Source organism: Bombina bombina, chromosome 5 (assembly GCF_027579735.1).
Source record: "Bombina bombina isolate aBomBom1 chromosome 5, aBomBom1.pri, whole genome shotgun sequence".
NCBI classification, from domain to species: domain Eukaryota; kingdom Metazoa; phylum Chordata; class Amphibia; order Anura; family Bombinatoridae; genus Bombina; species Bombina bombina.
In genome coordinates, this window is record NC_069503.1 from 580872233 (window position 1) to 580891025 (window position 18793).

The window sequence follows — 18793 nt, forward strand, 5'->3', positions numbered from 1 at the left end:
TCTGCATAGAGCATATTACAGTTTGTTTGTTCATAGATAACCTCACAAGTTGTTGTGTGTTACTTCTGATAGATAACCTTGAGGCAGTGAGATAAATTAATCATTTCGCCTATTTTCCATAATATCACTAACATTGGTCGCAAGTATTTTTGTTGTGATTATGCCATTTGGGACAGCTCATCCTTAGTTCCTATAACTTGAGCTTTCCATTGACCCTTCACTGTTTCTTCCAGTTTTTCTTTTTAATTCTGCAGGCTAGAACCATGACAAGGTTCTTTAAGGGAGATTGTAGTTGGATAATGTCCACTGTTCCTGGAATACCTTAATAATTCCAGGTTTTCTGGAATACCATAAGTACTTAACACTTAACCCTTTAAGGACACAGCTTTCAGTTTGCTCAATTGTTTTATGACGGAAAAATTCCATCATATGTCCTTAAGAGGTTAAAAAGTATTGAGCCTCCAGGACAAGAAAGTGCAACCGTAAAACCTGATCAGCATGATATCATTGGTATTTGGAATGAGATGCTCATGCCTTTTCAGCTGATGTAATTCTATAAGTTGTTCAATGTTAGTCATATCATACAATTAATCTTGTGTCCCTCTTTCCTTCTAGGTGTTGAAAATCCAAATTAGAGCATTAAAATTAAGATTATTGTATCCTTTTTTATTAAAGAAAGAGGTCAATTATGTGCCTCCCTTTCTCTCCTTCCCCATTAAATACACATTTAAACTAATATGGGCATTGATTAATTTGGTTTTATTAGGAGATGGTAGTTTAACTTACTACTTGATTATCTTGCTTCTCTGGTTCCTACTTCTGCATCAAAGAAAAAGAATGGAGGGGGTTGCCTAGGGAGATTTTACTCTGGATTTTTCTCCTTTGTGTTTCATATGTCTAACTAGAGATGAACATATTTTGTTGTAAGTTTCTGCTAGGAAGAATATAGTAAAGGAAGTAAAGAAAAATACTCACCTTCTCTCTTATGATTAAATAAAAGCTAATTATATTGTTTTTATTATTATGTCAAAATGGCTTTAATAATCTTAATTAATAAGACATATTCTTTATTAATAAAGAAAAACATATTCACAACAAATCAGGTAATAACAATATATGTACAACCCTCTGTCAAATAACTATATAGTATAAAATAGCAATAATTGTATATTTTTATGTATAAAGAAATTTTACATAGCATTACATTTCAAGGTTGCAGTAATGGAGTGCTGTAAAAGCCATACATAAAGAAAATAGGTGCAATTAGGAGTAAGTAGCTTTCAAAACATATCAAAATAAACTAGTATAAATACATAATTAATGTGCTCAAGACAAGAGGTTATATTTAGTAATAAAAAAAGTCTTTAGACATCTGTGACAGAGACCAAAATTCAATGTTTGTGAGCATATAACTGCTAATTAAAAGAACTATAGATAAAGAACTACGGTGTGGAAATAGGCTAGATTTCAATAGGTTACACTAGGGAATGAAAAACAGAAATATATAGACGTGTGCACGGGAAAAAAATTAGGTTCTTCTGAATTACCCGAAAAACAAATATTTGGGGAATTTAGTTTCCCAGAATATTCGTCACTTATGCCATTCGGTATTCACTTTGGTTTCAATGAAGAGAAAACTAAATATTATTTAAACATTTACATTATTTTTTGTCAAAAGAATGTAAATGTTCAAAAGCTACAGGTGGAAAAGTTCACCTGTAGCATTATATTTACCTTAAGTGCTGAAAAACCATGTTATACCACTCCTCTTCTTCACAGCGCCCCAGCAGTGTTAACAGGACCTTCTCCTTTAGTGCAGGCCCTGAGAGCCGCCACCCTAAGCCTCTAGCTAGCATGGCCAGGGATAGTTTACCTATTTAAAGGAAACAAAGGAAAACTAACAAATTCTGCATTATTCCTTTGTTTTCTTTCTAATTCAGGGGTGGGAATTTTTTTCAGATATTCGTTTCATGGAAACAAAGTGAATATCAGTGTTTCGGTAACGAATTAGCATTTATTCCGAAACGAATATACACATGCCTAGGAATATATGTGTGATATATAATAATAATAATAATAATTTGCGATTTATATAGCGCTTTTCTCAAAGCACTTTACAAATATACTGTACCAACATAAGACATAAAATGGTAGGTGGCATTGTACAACTGTCATAAAATAAGTTATAAAGTCCAAGAATAGGCAGCACCACCTTTGATTTGCAAAACATCTCTTTTTTATTCCTTTCTTAAGCAGGAGTGGGTACAAAAGAAAAGCAGACTATATTTTGGGTTACATACCCTTAGGTATGTCAGTTATACATGTGTACCTTAACACCTTTAAATACCTTGTACAAGTGAACAAAACTCCTCCAATTTAACTCTAGAATAAAAGAAAAAACAGAGGGGCACCTCATGTGTAGAACCACCATACCATATAACCACAGCTTGTGTAATTGAGCCAAATATGTACTCACATTTGGTGTAAGCACCCTAATGTGCTAATAGATGCAGTCTGACATAATATGGTGTGTCAGTTCACCCACTCCAGGTACTCCCAGCCAGGTATGTCTCTAGTGGAAGATGAAGACAACAAAAGAACACCACATGTGTAGATCAACCAAACAAAAGGAACAATGGTGATAGATATTCCAAATGGGTACTCACACTTCCAAATAGCACACCTATGTGCTAGTAGATGCAGACTGATACATTTATATATGGGTGTATCAGCTCACCCACTCCAGGTGTTTCCAGTGAGATGGTTCATATGCAGGATGTATGAACAAATGTCCAGGGATGGACAATGATAGGTGAGGTGAAACCACTAAACTTGTGTTATATTAAAAAGTATCTTTTATTTAAAAAAACAATAACAAAATTAAAATTGTTAAAAATAATAATAACAACAACAACAAGTAGTGGTCAAGGGGTTAATCCCCTATAATGCAACACGTTTCTCTGCACTACAGGGCCGTTTCTTCAGGCATATAAACACCTTACCTCTAACCTGCTATTTAAACCTTTGTACCACCAGTAAGCAATTGATTAAAGAACTACACCTGGAATGGGCATGTCTAACAAACACGTTATACATTGTCAAAACAAACAAACCCACATTATTCTTATACATAAGAAATCATATTAGAATGTTCAAAATACATCATTATATTTGTTGAACCTAAGTTGCAACCATATCAGTCTCCATTTAAAACAGTTCTAAATATATTAGTTCTTTGTCAATACATTGTCACTCCCCCTCACATATATTGTGGTTTTACTCATTTTACCTTTGTTTAAATGTAACATTTAATTTAACATTATATATTAAGTATGTGTACAGTCTTTCTATGAGATCTTTCAATTTTAAGCCGTTATTGTTTAGTGTTGTAGTTTTACTAATTTTACCTTTGTTTTAAAAGCGCATCCTGTTTATGAGCCGTTATCGTTTGGTGTTATTATTTTATTACTTCGTTTTGAGATCACATTTTACCTTCGTTTGAGATTGTTTCCTGTTAAATGTCAATCATTATATGTATATTCAGTTCTTCTATGGGGTTTTTCAACTCTGATCGATTAATACTATTTTTTTCCTTGGACATTGGAGGGGTGACTATAACACCTGTCCCACCTAGTCGGTTGATATAATGGACAGCTGAAAAGTTGTCCATACATAACAGAATGCAACAATCGGTCATATTTTTTTAAAAAACTGCGAACGGCAAAGGAGCCAGCTAATAATTCCAAGCAATTTATGTGAAGGTTGGATTCCTTCACCGTCCAAGGGCCGCCAGTAGAGGATGTACCACAAGAGGCACCCCAGCCTAAAAGGCTTGCATCGGAAGAGAGAATGAAATCCGGGGAAGATCCGAAAATCTCTCTCCCATTCCAAGCCTCAATATGCTGTAGCCACCAAGACATCTCCGATCGAACTTCGCTCATCAGAAAAATATGCTGTTGGTAGGAACAGAACTCCCGAAAAGATTGAATCTTCAACCGCTGCATGGCAGGGTAGTGAAGGGGAGCTGGGAAAATGGCTTGGATTGAAGAGGAATGGAGACCAATGATCCTTGCCAATTGGCGGATGGAGATGGAAGCGGCTCTTAGAGCTGATTGAATCTCTGCTTTGATACGATCTATCTTCTCTTGTGGAAGGAGAAGATGACCAAGGGTAGCATCTATGGGAAAAGGGATATATATATATATATATATATATATATATATATATATATATATATATATATATATTACTAAAATAAATATATATAAAAACATCACCTGCTGACTGGAAGGCAGCAAAGAAAAGAGGAAGATATTTACTGTTGCTGTGGGATTATATTATCTGCTTGTTGCCGATTGGTTGTTTTTGTTTCTATGTTATTTGTTCTTTGCTGCTGTTTTGGAAGTCAGTAAAGATAATGCATAAAATATGAAGCCTCCTGTCTTGCCATAAAATCACGGTGGATGTGCAAAACTGAAACCTCATTTTTTTATGTTTTAAATCCCTCTCATATTGCAATGAGTTACTCTTGGACCCATATTATCTAAACTAGCATTTAGAGGGAATAGAATGAAATATATGGTCACTCTTGGACCTATGTTAGCTTACAATCAATTATGTAGTGCCTAGAAAACACCTTAATATCTCTCTTGAACCCAACTTCTGAACTAAATGTAGAGGGTATGAAAAATATGGCGCACTGTGAATCTTATAACATTAGTAAGTGCAAAACAAAGGAAACAAAAATATACGTGATATCACACCGTTTAAAAATATACTAGCTTATGATAAAGGCACTATATGAAATCATATCATAATAATTACAGAGATATCCAACAATTCTTAGGGCTAGCTTAGCATGGCACTGTATATAAATAACTTTGGTGGGATTGACAGATAAATATGGAGCTGGTTAGACATAGTACATATATCACATGAAACAGAATTTCGATATGCCCCCTGCATAGGCAGAATTGAGTGACCTTACAGAAATCTCTAATGGAATCGTGCTGGACTTAAAGAAGTGAAGGTATAGTAAATATAAAGCGGCTAAAAGTAGGCAGTAGTGATATAAATCAGGGGCCTTATGGAGGTGAATACATTATTTGTTATATAAAATACACACGTTCCTTATCACAAGTTGTATGTTAGCAATAATAATCATAAAGGAATAGAGGGGACTAATCATATTGCTGTTTCTAGTATTAATCTACTATAGATATAGTAATGTTAGAACCAGTCAGTTTCACTTTAAAAGTAACTATAGTCCCTAGTCTCGGCCGCTGACATGGAGATCTAGTACCTTGAATATGATCTGTATATGGTAAATAAGGGAACTTAAACCCTAGTCTGGAGTTCCCATTAGATAGCTTTACAGTCTATTATAGATTCCCAAACTAGTGTAATATGACTGGAGTAACAGTTAAGGAAGCTTATAGCTTAAATACCCATGATATATAGGATCACTAAAGATTAACTAGGTCTTGAATTTGTATCAGTATATACCAATAGGACTCAAAAATAATATATATAACACAAAACATTGGCAGACCAATATATAAACACCTCACAAAATAAGCTTATTCTCAATGTCTGTTTCCCCAATGGTTCCATCTAACAAATATTTAACCGCATTAAGAAGTATAGCGGGCAGCAGAAGTCCACCATACCCATCAGGAGATTGTGTCCATAATGACAGCCTATACCAGCCTTTGGTGACTGGTAGCTACAGTTAATAGAGTCTACAGCGTAGATAATACTAACGATCAGCCTGCCTCCAATGGAGATGGTAGCGCTTAATAAGTTGCATCGTCCGTATATTCCATGTAGTAGTCTTAGTGCCTGAGGTCTAGCTCATCCTACTCCAACTTTAATGTGGCAACCAGAGGAAATCAAGACCGCCAGCGGTAATGGATTTCTTGTCTGTGGTAAGTAGGGGCCTCCATCTGCTGCAGTCGACTGGGATGGCATTCCGGTCTGTGACCATGTATCCCAGAGTCTGGCCAGTTGTGTATCAGGGTATGGATGATCCGCTTTTGAGGTTATATTGTTCCTAGGCTTAGATCTTTGTTGTTTGGGGATAGGAAGCAGCTGCAGCCCAGAGGGTCCCACTCCACTAAAAGTGACTGATCGTTGCTGCATCCCTTGGGCTAGGTTGTTAATAGATTTCAATGGCAATCCACCTTGCATAGAGGTAAGTGCAGGCACTGAAGGTATTTGTGGCAGCACAGGTCCTCGATTGCTCCTGTATCTGGCTCATGTCTCGCTCCTGGGGGCCAGCCGAACCTCCCGGAGCGGCGTAGAATGAGAGGTGTATGTCCCGGTTACGATCAGAAAGTTTGCCCGGCAAGTGCTGCTGCTGATCTGTGCATTCAACCTGCTCCGTTTCTCCTGTCTTGTCTGCAGGGCATGCAGTTGTGCTTTTATCTGTAGATTGGGCAAGCTTGGAGAATTGATTGAATCTATCTGCCATCATCCCCTCATATGCATAGTGGTGTAGAAGTCTTTCATTGTGAAGCCCTTGCAATCTTCCCCCAAAGGTTGTTAGATTCAGAATGGACTGTAGTATTTTAGGAAAGTCTCCAAAATGGTAGGTTATTGCAATGCAACCACGCCGTTGTACAATGGTAGAGCCCTGAGGGATCTCTGCCGGGGAGTTTAGCTGGAGGCCGCAACCTCAATGTATGCTCCAGTGCTCTGGTGCTGGCAGCTATCTTAACGAAGTTAGGATCATCAGGTAAAGGATGATTAGCTTGATTGCAGCAAGTTTAGTTTCTTGCCAGATATCAACTTTTTTCAGTGTTTTATCAAGCCAAATCTCTCAAGGCTGGAGCAGCACACAAAACTGCGACCTATCATGGCCGCCGCCCAGAAGTTCCCCCATGAACAGAAGTTTTTAAAGCAGGCCACCAAAATTGTCTAGCTATCTTTTCGTAAGTTCTTTGAATACCAGGATGCCCGGCTAAAGGGGAGTCATGGTATATTCCTAGAATCTTCTGTCGTAAATCTGTAGGTATATAGGTGTAGGGTTTAGATATTTTGGGATAATCATTTATGAATTTTCAGTAGTAGTTTGAGAATCCTAAAAATCTTTGGAGATTCTTCTTATTTGTGGGTATAGGCCAGTTTTTTACTGTCTCAACCTTATTGTCTTCCATCTGGATACCGTTAGGACTTATGCAGTAACCTAAGAATGAGATGTTGTCTGAATGGAAAACACACTTTTCTTCCTTTGCATAAAGCTGATATACTCTAAGCCTAGATAGAACCCATCTTACATGTTTAATGTGTTCTTCCTTTGAGTTTGAGTATATGAGGATATCATTGGGATATATTAACATACAGATGTCGAGGAGGTCTCTGAATACATCATTAATGAAATGTTGGAAGGTAGCGGGGGCATTGCATAATCCAAATGGCATGACTAAGTATTCATAGAGACCGTATTGTGTTCTGAAGGCAGTTAGCCATTCATCTCCTTCTTTAATGCGAACCAAGTTGTATACTCCTCATAGGTCTAATTTAGTGAAAATTGAAGCCTGATATAACCGTTCAATAAGTTCTGGCATTAACGGTAAGGGGTACCTATTTTTGATAGTCCTTTTATTCAGTTCCCAGTAGTCAGTAACAGGCCAAGTGACAAATTTTTGTTCTTCACAAAAAAAGAGTCCTGCACCAGCAGGGGAAGTGGAATGTCTAATGAACCCCTTACGTATGTTTTCTTGAAGGTATTCCTTTAAATGTTCCAACTCGGGTTTGCTGAGAGGGTATAAATAACCATATGGTATGGTGGCCCCAGACTATAAATCTATGGGGCAATCGTAAATCTGATGCAGGGGTAAATTTTCAGCCTCTTTCTTGCTGAAAACGTCTAGAAAATCTGAGTATTCTTTAGGAAGAATGAGGTCTTCTTCAGATGTGTTTAATAAAAGTTGACGTTGGTAGCAGGTTTGTAAACAGTGGGAAGAATTCAGTTTGACCTAAAGAGTTTTTCAATCAATTAAGGGTTGGTGGAGTTGTAGCCACTGAATACCTAAAACAACAGGAAATAAAGGAGAGGGTAAAATATCAAACTTTATGTATTCAGTGTGACCAGATGCAGTAGTTACAAGAATAGGAATTGTATGATGTGTTATAGGTCCTGTATTAATGGGTGAGCCGTCAATAACACGAATACAGACTGGGTTTTGTTTCAAGATAAGTGGTATTTTTTTTTTTTTTTTTTACAATAGAGGTGTCAATAAAGTTTCCATATGCTCCACTATCCATGATTGCTTCAGTAGTCAGTCTGTTTTGGTCCCACTAAAGAAACAAAGATAACGTGTGCTGTTAGCTGTGTGAGAAGAAAAAATATCTTGGAACTTACTTTTCTTTGTTTTAAGGAGTTGGGGACAATTCTTTACTGAATGTGATGCATTGGTGCAGTACATACAGAGTTGATTAATTCTTTGGCGGTTCCTTTCTTCTTTTGTTAGTGGTCCTCTTATGAAAACAATCTCCATCGGTTCTTGTATGCCTTTTAAAGTTTTGGGTGAGGTTTTGTTAGCATTATCAAAAATAAATGTTAAAAAGGCAGTGGGGGGGGCGGAGCTTAGCCACGCAGGCGGATGGCTGGGTTTTGAATCAGCTCCTAAATCCCCAAGCAGCATATGTTTTAATTTTAGGCACTTTTCCTCTCTAAATCATCCCTTCTTGTGTGGGAGCACTACCCTCATCACCCAGTCAGAATTTTGGGGGCAAGAAGTTTGGCTCTGACCGCTCCGGAACTTTCTGCTTGGAACGAGCGACTAAGCCTGCGCCATCACCGGAGGCCCAGAGCCTGCATCGCACGTCACTTACGCCTTGATGCTTACTAAGCCCTGACTCTTGATCATCGGAACCCCTGCACCTGCACCGGAGGCGTTTGCGTGTGGACCGCAAGACCTCCGGTTCACTCCTTATGCTGAGACTCCTGCTGGGAGGACCCCCTGCTGAACCCGGTGAGTGGCAACTTGCCCAATACTAAAAAAAAAAAAAAACCAGAAAAACATACAAAACAAAAGGCCCTCCAAGCCCCTCTGTCTATTGCCGGGGTCCTACTATCCTGAGACCTTAATCTGCACTGTGGAGGGGCCCATGCCCCAACAAAACCCCGCACTCCAAATTCGTATACCTGGCCTGCATTACCTCCCAGAACTGGTGTGCGTCATTTTCCCAAGAGACTCTGAGGAACCTTATGCTTGGCACCTCTCTAACTCCTCTAATCGGATCTTAAGGCCATCAGGCAAACTCTCTCCTGCCCACCTGTTTAAGTTTTGCCCTGCCCCCACTATACCCTTTGGGGCTACCGTGAACTTTCTAAGGGCCTAAACAGCCACGTGGGCCTTCTTCAAAACTGCGGCCTGCACATGCCTCTTTAATAAAGCACTCAGGCCAAGTAGTGATGCCAGGCAAACGTCAGCATAAAACAGACAAAGTCACTCCAGCACGCACCCTTACCAGCTACCTGAAACATATTGACACTCACTGCTCTGATTCATCTAGTAGCACTGAACAAGATCTATGCATCACACCACCAAACCTGCAGGCCCCTGATCTCCCAACCATGCAACCCATAACTAAAGAAGACCTGCAACTTCTCTCATCTAAAGAGGACATTAAAAATGCTGTGAGAGAAATGAGAAACCTCTTTAACGAACTGAAAAAAGACATTAATTCCCTAGACAGCAGGGTCACACACTCAGAGACAAAACATGCTAAAGCAACCACTTCTATCCTGCATTTGCAGCACACTGTACAACAGCAGTCAGAGGCCATACTAACGTTATCAGACAAAGTTGAAGACCTTGACAATAGAGGTCGCCGCAACAATTTAAGGATCAGGGGGGTCTCTGAAACCATTTTCCCTCCAGCAATTGAAGGCTACCTGCAAAGCTTGTTTCGTACATTAAAAGACACTCCTTCAGCTCCTGATGTCCCCCTGGAGCGTGCACACCGTGCACTGCGAGCTAAGCCACCCCCTAAATCGCCCCCCAGGGACATCATCGTCCGTTTTTTTAATTTTAAGGATAAGGAGGAAATTCTCAAATGGGCCCGTACCAAACAACCTGTGCAATATGCTGGAGAACCACTACAAATCTTCTCAGACCTGTCCCCGGTCACCCTTCAAAAAAGGAGAGACCTCTCACATATCACAGATAGACTGAAAGCACACAAAATTCCCTACAGATGGGGCTTCCCTGTAGCGCTGACGGCTACTTGGCGCAATAAATCAGCAACTTTTCGCCCAGGCTCTGACCCTCAGGACTTCTTTTCAAGCCTCTCCATTGAGGATGATGCTTCACAGCACCTCTCAAGCACCGATGCCGCACACTCATCTGCCTAAGGAACTGTCGCTCTCAAGATGGACACTTCTCCTTCTCACTCTTTCTGTTGGAGAACAGAACCTACATCCTAGCATTCTGAACCTTGTATCCTTTTTTGATAATCCTCAGATAATGCCCTTTGTATAATGGCTTTTCTAGGGGCCTGGGTGAACTGATAGTGAAACATTCCATAAATCATCTAATACCATATTCTTAACCTGATACTTGTATTAGTAATCTAGTTTTAAGATACGGTCCACAATAGGGCCCCCACCCTCTACTTACAGGTTATCTTCATACTCACCGTACACCCCCCCGAGGATACGTTTAGCACCTTTATAAGTGCCTCTATATGTTTTTACATGTTATTATGGTTGTATTATGTTACGTATTTTGACTGAATTTAATGTTTCCATTTGCTGTTCTCATAATTGTTTTATAAAGTGTATTATTTCCTCCTTGGTGCTCCCCTCCCCCCCCCCCCCCACACTTTCCCTCTTCCCCCTTCTTCCCCCTCTTCCCCCCCCCCCCCTCCTTCCCCCTTCCCACCCCCCTCCCTCTCTCCCCTCCCCCTTCACCCTCTTCCCCTCCCCCCCCTCCCTTCCCCCTCCCCTCCTCCTCCTCTTTCCCCTCCCCCCCTCCCCCTTTTCTCCCCCTCCCCCTCCCTTCGCCTCTCCTTTCCCTTCCCTCCTCTCCCTCCCCTCCCCTCCTATTTCTTTCCCTCTCCCCCCCCCTCCCCCTCCTTTCCCCCCCTCCCCTTCTCTCCCCCCCCCTCCTCTCCTTACCCTTTCCCTCCTCCCCCTCCCTCCCCCCCTTTTCCTCCTCTTCCACCTCTTCTCTCTTCTCCCCTTTCTCCCCCCCCTCCTTCCTTTTGTGCCACAATACCTTGTCATCCGACGGCGACTTTGTTGCTCGGATGCTTATTGATATTATTTAATGTATGCTGTTTTGGGGATTATTTCCCCTTGTTGATCTTATTTCTTACTCACTTCTGTGAGCCTATTCTTTGTCTTTTCCCCCGGTATTTTCCAGGGACAATTTTCTTTCATTTCTCCCTCTCTCTCTTATTCCTCTTCCTCTCCTGCCTTTCCTCCTCCTGACCCTTCCCCCTATTGCCCCTTCCTACTCTCTAACCTTCTAGATCTCTCTCTCCTCTTTCCCTCCCCCCTTTTTTTTTTTTTTTTTTTTTTTTCTCTCTCCTCCCCTCTCCCTCCCCCTTTCCCCCTGCAGGATGGCCCATAGAGCAAGCAAATTTGGTTCCCATGGCTTGAATTTCACCACTATAAATGCCAAAGGTCTTAATGACCCAGGTAAGAGATCTATAGCCTTCCGAGAACTAGATAAGCTACATAGTCATGTCCTTTTCGTACAGGAAACCCACTTCCGCAGAGGCCATGAGCCCCGATGGTTTAATAAACAATACCCGACAGCTATTTTTGCCTCGGGCTTGACTAAAAGGTGTGGTGTTGGTATACTGATCCACCACTCCGTTCCTCTAAAAATTACACACACAGTTAAAGACCCCGACGGCAGATTCCTGCTAATTAACGGTTTACTCTTTGACCATCCTATCACGTTGGTCACAGTTTACAGCCCGAACATCGACCAACATCGCTTCATGTCCAGGATCTCTAAGTTGATTTTGGACCAGGCGTGCGGTCCGGTGTTTCTATCCGGAGACCTTAATGTACCTCTTGACGCCCGAGTGGACACTTCTGGGGGTGTATCAAGTGTTTCCAAAAAAATACTCAAATCTATAAAAACGAACATTGTGAATCTTGGACTTCATGATGTTTGGAGATCCCACCATCCCAATGGCCGTGACTACACATATTACTCCCCTCCCCATAACAAATACTCACGTATTGACTACTTCCTTTTTGACTCCACAGCTCTAGACATGGCAAGCCACAGCGAGATCGGTTCCATAACCTGGTCTGATCACGCCCCCCTAACTTGCAGCATTCTTTGGCCTGACTTGCCCCCTTCAACTTATATATGGAGACTCGATGACCACCTATTAGATAGACAAGACGTGAAGGACAGTATTCAAAACTCTTTAAATGACTACTTATCACACAACACACCTTCACATACCTCTATCTCTTATCAAACAACACAGATTAAAACAGACACAACTCCTAGATAAAGTAGCGGAGCTAGAAGCTATACATAAAAATGACCCCTTAGATAAGGCCACAGGTAAACTGTTAAAGGAGACTAGATCAGCACTTGCACAACACCAACTTGAATCCTACCAGCGCAAGATCCTTTCCACGAAACAACAATATTACGAGGGGGGTAATAAACCCGGCAAACTATTAGCCAGGAGCATTCGCAGACAACAACTTAAATCCCACATACATTTCTTAGAAAAGGAGGACGGTACTATAGTGCGAGGGGCCAAACAAATAGCGGCCTCCTTCCACTCCTACTATTCGAGACTATATAATATATCATCCACAGACACTGCCCATGCACAGAGTCCCTCCTCACTGACTCGACTCAACAAGATAGACTGCTACTTATCCTCTATAAACCTTCCACAGCTTGACTCAGTCGGTAAGGAATCACTAGATGCGCCTATCACCATGGAGGAGCTGTCCCAAGCGCTGACAGACCTCCCAGTAGGCAAATGTCCCGGCCCAGACGGACTCACACCAAAATATTTTCGGGTCTTCCTTAAAACACTTGGCCCTCATATGTTAGAATTATTTAATAATCTGATAAAAGACCCGCAGTTGCCCAGTTCCTCCCTCGAGGCGCACATCACCGTTATCCCTAAACAGGGTAAACCCCCCACCACCCCAGCCAATTTCCGCCCGATATCTCTCTTAAATTCGGATATCAAAATTTTCGCTAAAATTTTGGCCAGGAGGCTTAACAAATATCTCCCCCTATTAATTTCCTCCGACCAAGTGGGTTTTGTTCCCGGAAGGGAGGCACGCGACAATACTAGCAAAGTGATCCAACTCATTTCGCATGCCCAGGTTTCGGGAGAACGTTTAGCACTCCTCTCGACCGACGCGGAGAAGGCCTTCGACCGCGTCGACTGGCTTTTTCTGCGTCGGGTCTTGAAGGCTATGAACTTCGGTGATCCTTTTATTAATATGGCATTCGCTCTTTATTCTTCTCCAAATGCCAGAGTTCGGGCCAACAACACCCTCTCTGACACCTTTTCCATCTCGAACGGTACCCGACAGGGCTGCCCCCTGTCCCCCCTCCTCTTTGCCCTTTCCATAGAGGCATTAGCCCAGAAGGTTCGTGACAACCCTAAAATTAGTGGGATTCGGTTGGGTGACACAGATTACAAACAGGCTCTCTATGCAGACGACATTCTTTACACGCTTACCAATATTGACTCTTCAATCCCTGAACTGTTAACTGAACTATCACAGTATGGAGAACTCTCCAATTTCCATCTCAATCTAACCAAATCAGAAATCCTAAATATCAACGCCCCCACGGACCAAATTCAGAGCCTTGCCCACAAGTATCACATTCGCATATCTACATCCAAATTAAAATATCTGGGTATTTTTCTATCTGCCCACCCCTCGGATCTCTATAAAAATAATTTTCTTCCTCTCCGTAGTGAAATAGCAAAAGACCTATCCTCCTGGTCAAATAAAATGCTATCCTGGCTGGGCAAAATTAGCCTAATCAAAATGAATGTCCTGCCCCGCATCTTGTACCTACTCCAAACGGTTCCAATAACTCTACCGAAAGACTACCTCCCTCAACTACAACGACTCTTAGAACAGTTTATATGGGCTGGGACGAAACCGAGGATACCCAGAAAAACGCTATATCTCCCTCGAGAGAGGGGTGGCCTGGGATTCCCAGATCTAGCCACATATCGACGGGCAATCCTTCTACAGAGATTGGTTGAATTGTCTCACAACACTACCCAAAAACAATGGGTCAGACTTGACGGACAAATCTTTAAATTGCACAACGTCGGTACCCTAGCCTGGGTTCCTCCCTCTGGACGTCCTGACCTGACACAGAAATACCATCTCACCTCCTCTATACTTCACGAATGGGACAGATTATTAGCCACCTCCACCCACATTTCCTCGACATACTCCCCATTGCTCCCTATAATAGAGAACCCCAGTATCCCATATTGTGTCTTAGGGACCCGCATGAGTACATATTACAGTCTCCGAGAGGGCACGTTACACCACGCATTGCACGCAGGCAGACTACGTTCCCAATCCGACATGTTTGAACAGTACGGAGCCTTGTTCTCGTCTTGGCTCCGTTACCACCAACTTTCTCACTTTCTCACCCATCATAAACATAGGGACAGGTTCATGAGAGACTTAACACCTTTTGAGACCCTCTGCACCCTTGTGACACTCCCCAAATGACTAATCTCAAAGATATATAAACTGTTATTATTGCCACCCAACACACAACTCCCCTCCTATACTATAATTTGGACTAAAGACCTTAACAATACTTATGAAATGGAGGACTGGTTACGTTCATTTGCTCTCACCAGACGTTCCTCTGTCTCTGCAGCTGTCCAGGAGATTCATTTGAAGCTCCTAACCAGATGGTATTATACCCCAGATAGACTGCACAGGTACTTTCCATCAGCCAGCCCCCTATGTTGGAGAGGTTGCGGCGAGCAGGGCTCACTGTTCCACATTTGGTGGTCTTGCCCTTTGTTAAGGGGGTTCTGGACGGCTGTCATTGAGATTATGTCTCGCAGGGCCCAAATATCTATTCCGGACTCCCCTGAGATTCTGCTCTTGCTTCGCCTTCCCAAAACCAAAGATGTTTTCACTAGGTCCCTCCTCCTGATCATGATCACAGGGGCTAAGAGACTGATTCCCAGGAAATGGAAGTCTACACAGGTCCCCTCCCTTGACGAGTGGTCCTCCTCAGTAGAGGAACTATTAATTTTGGAGAGACTACATTATTTTAAAACTAACCAACTGGCCTCTCACGATATGATTATGGCGGCCTGGAGGGAAACCCCCCTGTAGGGTATCATCTGGCGGTCCCATTCCATCCCTCTTCCCCTTTTTTTTTTTTTTTCTTTTTTTCTCTTCCCCATCGTGCCCTCTCTCCCCCCCCCCCTTCACACGGATGTGCCCTTCCCCCTCTTTCCCCTCCTTCCCCTCCTTTCCCCTTTTTTTTTCTCTGACTTTTTATTTCTTTCTTTCCTATGGTTAATCTTTTGATAATATGCTATATCTACAAGTTTGTACACTATCTGTAAATGTTCTTATAAAAAAAAAAAAAAAGCCTACAGGCTTTCCACATATGTGGAGATCTTGGGATCCCCCTTTTGGGGGGGGTCCCTTGATCCTTAATAAGCGCACACTATGCAGACTTTGCTTCTTGTACCTGACTACGGTCACGGACTGTTGTAAAATAATCCTTTATGCTCATTCCGTTTGCTAACGGTAATCAGTTTCATTTGCTGTGATTTTATTGTAACTTTTCTCTGCATATGTTTCAATAAAGCTTGTTTTAAAAAAAAAAAAAAAAAAAGGCAGTGGGTCCTGATCATATTTATCCAAGGGTTTTAAAAGAACTTCGATCAGTGCTAACTGTCCCATTAACTGATCTGTTTAATCAGTCACTATTAACAGGAGCTGCCCCAGATGATTGGAGAATAGCAAATGTAATACCTCTTCATAAAAAGGGCAGTAGAGAAGAATCTGGCAACTACAGGCCAGTTAGTTTAACTTCAGTAGTAGGGAAATTAATGGAAAGAATTATGACTTACATAAAGGCAAACAATTTAGAGGACCAAAATCAGCATGGTTTTACTTCAGGGAGATCATGTCAAACTAATCTAATTGACTTCTTTGATTATGTAACAAAAGTATTAGACAAGGGTGGAGCAGTTGATGTAGCATATCTAGATTTCAGCAAAGCATTTGACACCGTCCCACACAATAAACTAATTCACAAACTGTATCTTCTTGGTCTAGATTCAAAAATTGTGAACTGGGTGGAATGCTGGCTTAAGGACAGAAAACAAAGTGTCTTAGTAAATGGAGTTCATTCAGTAGAGGGGGCTGTTACTAGTGGTGTTCCTCAGGGGTCAGTTCTGGGGCCTGTTTTGTTTAACATATTTATCTGCGATATCAGCAAAGGGCTACAGGGGAAAGTATGTCTGTTTGCAGATGATACAACAATTTGTAACAGAGTGGATGTTCCAGGGGGGGTAGACAAAATGAGAAGTGATATACAACAATTGGAGGATTGGACAAACGACTGGGATCTAAAGTTTAACACAGCAAAGTGTAAAATAATGCATTTAGGGAAGAAAAATCCAAATGTTAATTACAGACTCAATGACACTTTACTGACTGTTACAGATGAGGAACAGGACTTGTGAATTATTATTTCAGATGATTTAAAACTTAGTAAACAATGTAGTAATGCAGCGAGTAAGGCTAGCAGAATGCTTGGATGTATTGGTAGAGGTATTTGAAGCAGAAATCGTAAGGTTCTTATGCCACTTTATAGATCATTAGTTAGGCCTCATCTTGAGTATTGTGTGCAGTTCTGAGGCCATATCTTAAGAAGGATATTAACAAACTTGAATCTGTGCAAAGGAGGGCTACCAAAATGGTACATGGTCTAAAAAATAAAACTTACCAGGATAGGCTCAATGACCTAAATATGTATAGCTTAGAGGAGAGAAGGGAAAGAGGTGATATGATAGCAACTTTCAAGTACATTAAAGGGTTTAGTAAAACTGAGGCTGTGGGTATTTTACATAAAATGGAAAATTCAAGAACAAGGAGTCATGAGCTCAAGCTAAAGGGTAGTAGATTCAGGAGTAATTTGAAGAAGCACTTCTTTACAGAAAGAGTGATTGATTTATGGAATAAACTTCCTCAAGAGGTAGTAATAACAAACACTGTGGGGACTTTAAAAATGCATGGGACAAGCATAAGGCTATCCTACAAACTAGATAAGTTTATACTGTTAGGTAATATCGGGCAGACTTTCTGGGCCTATGGCTCTTATCTGCCGTCAATATCTATGTTTCTATGTTTCTATGTGATTGGATACTGCTTGATGTACTAGTAATTTTATAAGGAGGATCTTGAAAGTATCGTTCCGTCTTCCTTTCTCTCAGTCTCTTGTCAATCTGAATCACCAGCCTCATTAAAGCTTCAAGAGTTTTGGGCAATTTAGTTCTGGCTAACTTATCTTTTATGGGGTCTGAGAGACCTAGTCAGAATTGATTCCGGAGGGCTATGGCGTTCCATTGCGAATCTGTGGCCTATTGTTTGAAGTCTGTTATATAGTCTTTTACTTCTCGTCGTCCTTGCTTTAGATTACGCATATTAATTTCTGCGGTGATCTGGATGTTTGTTTCCTGGTATAATTTGTCCATGGTCCTTATGAAATCATCTAGGGACCCAAGTATGGGATCATCGCTTTCATAAAAAGAATCTGCCCATACCCTAGGTTCATCCCTTAAGAAAGAAATGATTGTTAGTACCTTTATTCTTTCAGTACTGTAGGTTCCGGGTCTCATTGTAAATAGTAGATGACAGGCGTTTTTAAACTGTCTATATTTCTTTCTATCTCCTGAGAAAGTATCTTGTAGTGATACATGAGGTTCCGGTGTGGGATCTGACTGTGTGGATTTGAGAGCTATAGAATCCCTTACAACAGTACGTAATGACTGATTTTCAACTTGTAGGTCTCTCAGAGATTGAGTTAGTTGATCAACTCTGATTGATAGTTTGTAAACGAATTGGGGTAATTCTGCTGGATCTATATTCATTTTTATGGCTTAGTATTATGTTAGGATCAGCTTCCAGTTTGTATGATAACTGATAGATATCAACTGCAGAATAAGATATTAATTATTACATTTCTAAAGTTGTGTTTTGTATCACTTTGTGACTATTTTCCTACCAATGTCAAGTAGGGAAATGTGTAAAGTCTCTAGTGAAAAATAATATAAAATTCTGAAACTTCACTCTCACAGTAGTTTGCAATTTGTAGATTGCAACATATAGAGAGATTTGGTATGTACCAGCTTGTAGCGAATATCAGAAACAGACGCAATTATGTATCGATTCAGGCAGCTCTATGTTTATATCGGAATGCTGTAATTAACTGAGTTAGTTGTTACATCTGAAGCAGTGACGAAAATAAGTGGGAGGAGCCAATAACAAAATTACTAGTAATGCGGTAAGTTATGAAGTATGAAATGCTGCAGTAACTGACCTGTGGTTTTGAATAGTTTGTGTATCCGCTCTCCCAAAATGATAGATAGAGAGTGCCAGAAGTAAGTTAGAACCAAAACTGAAAATGGAAGTTGTGTGCAGCAGCTCAGCACGGATCTCAGGCAGCAGGGAACGTACACAGGAGCTGCAAACAGAGTAAACCATTTAATAAAAGACTTTGTATCTTTAATCCTGGTATATACTTCGGAGAATTAGTCACTTAGTGAA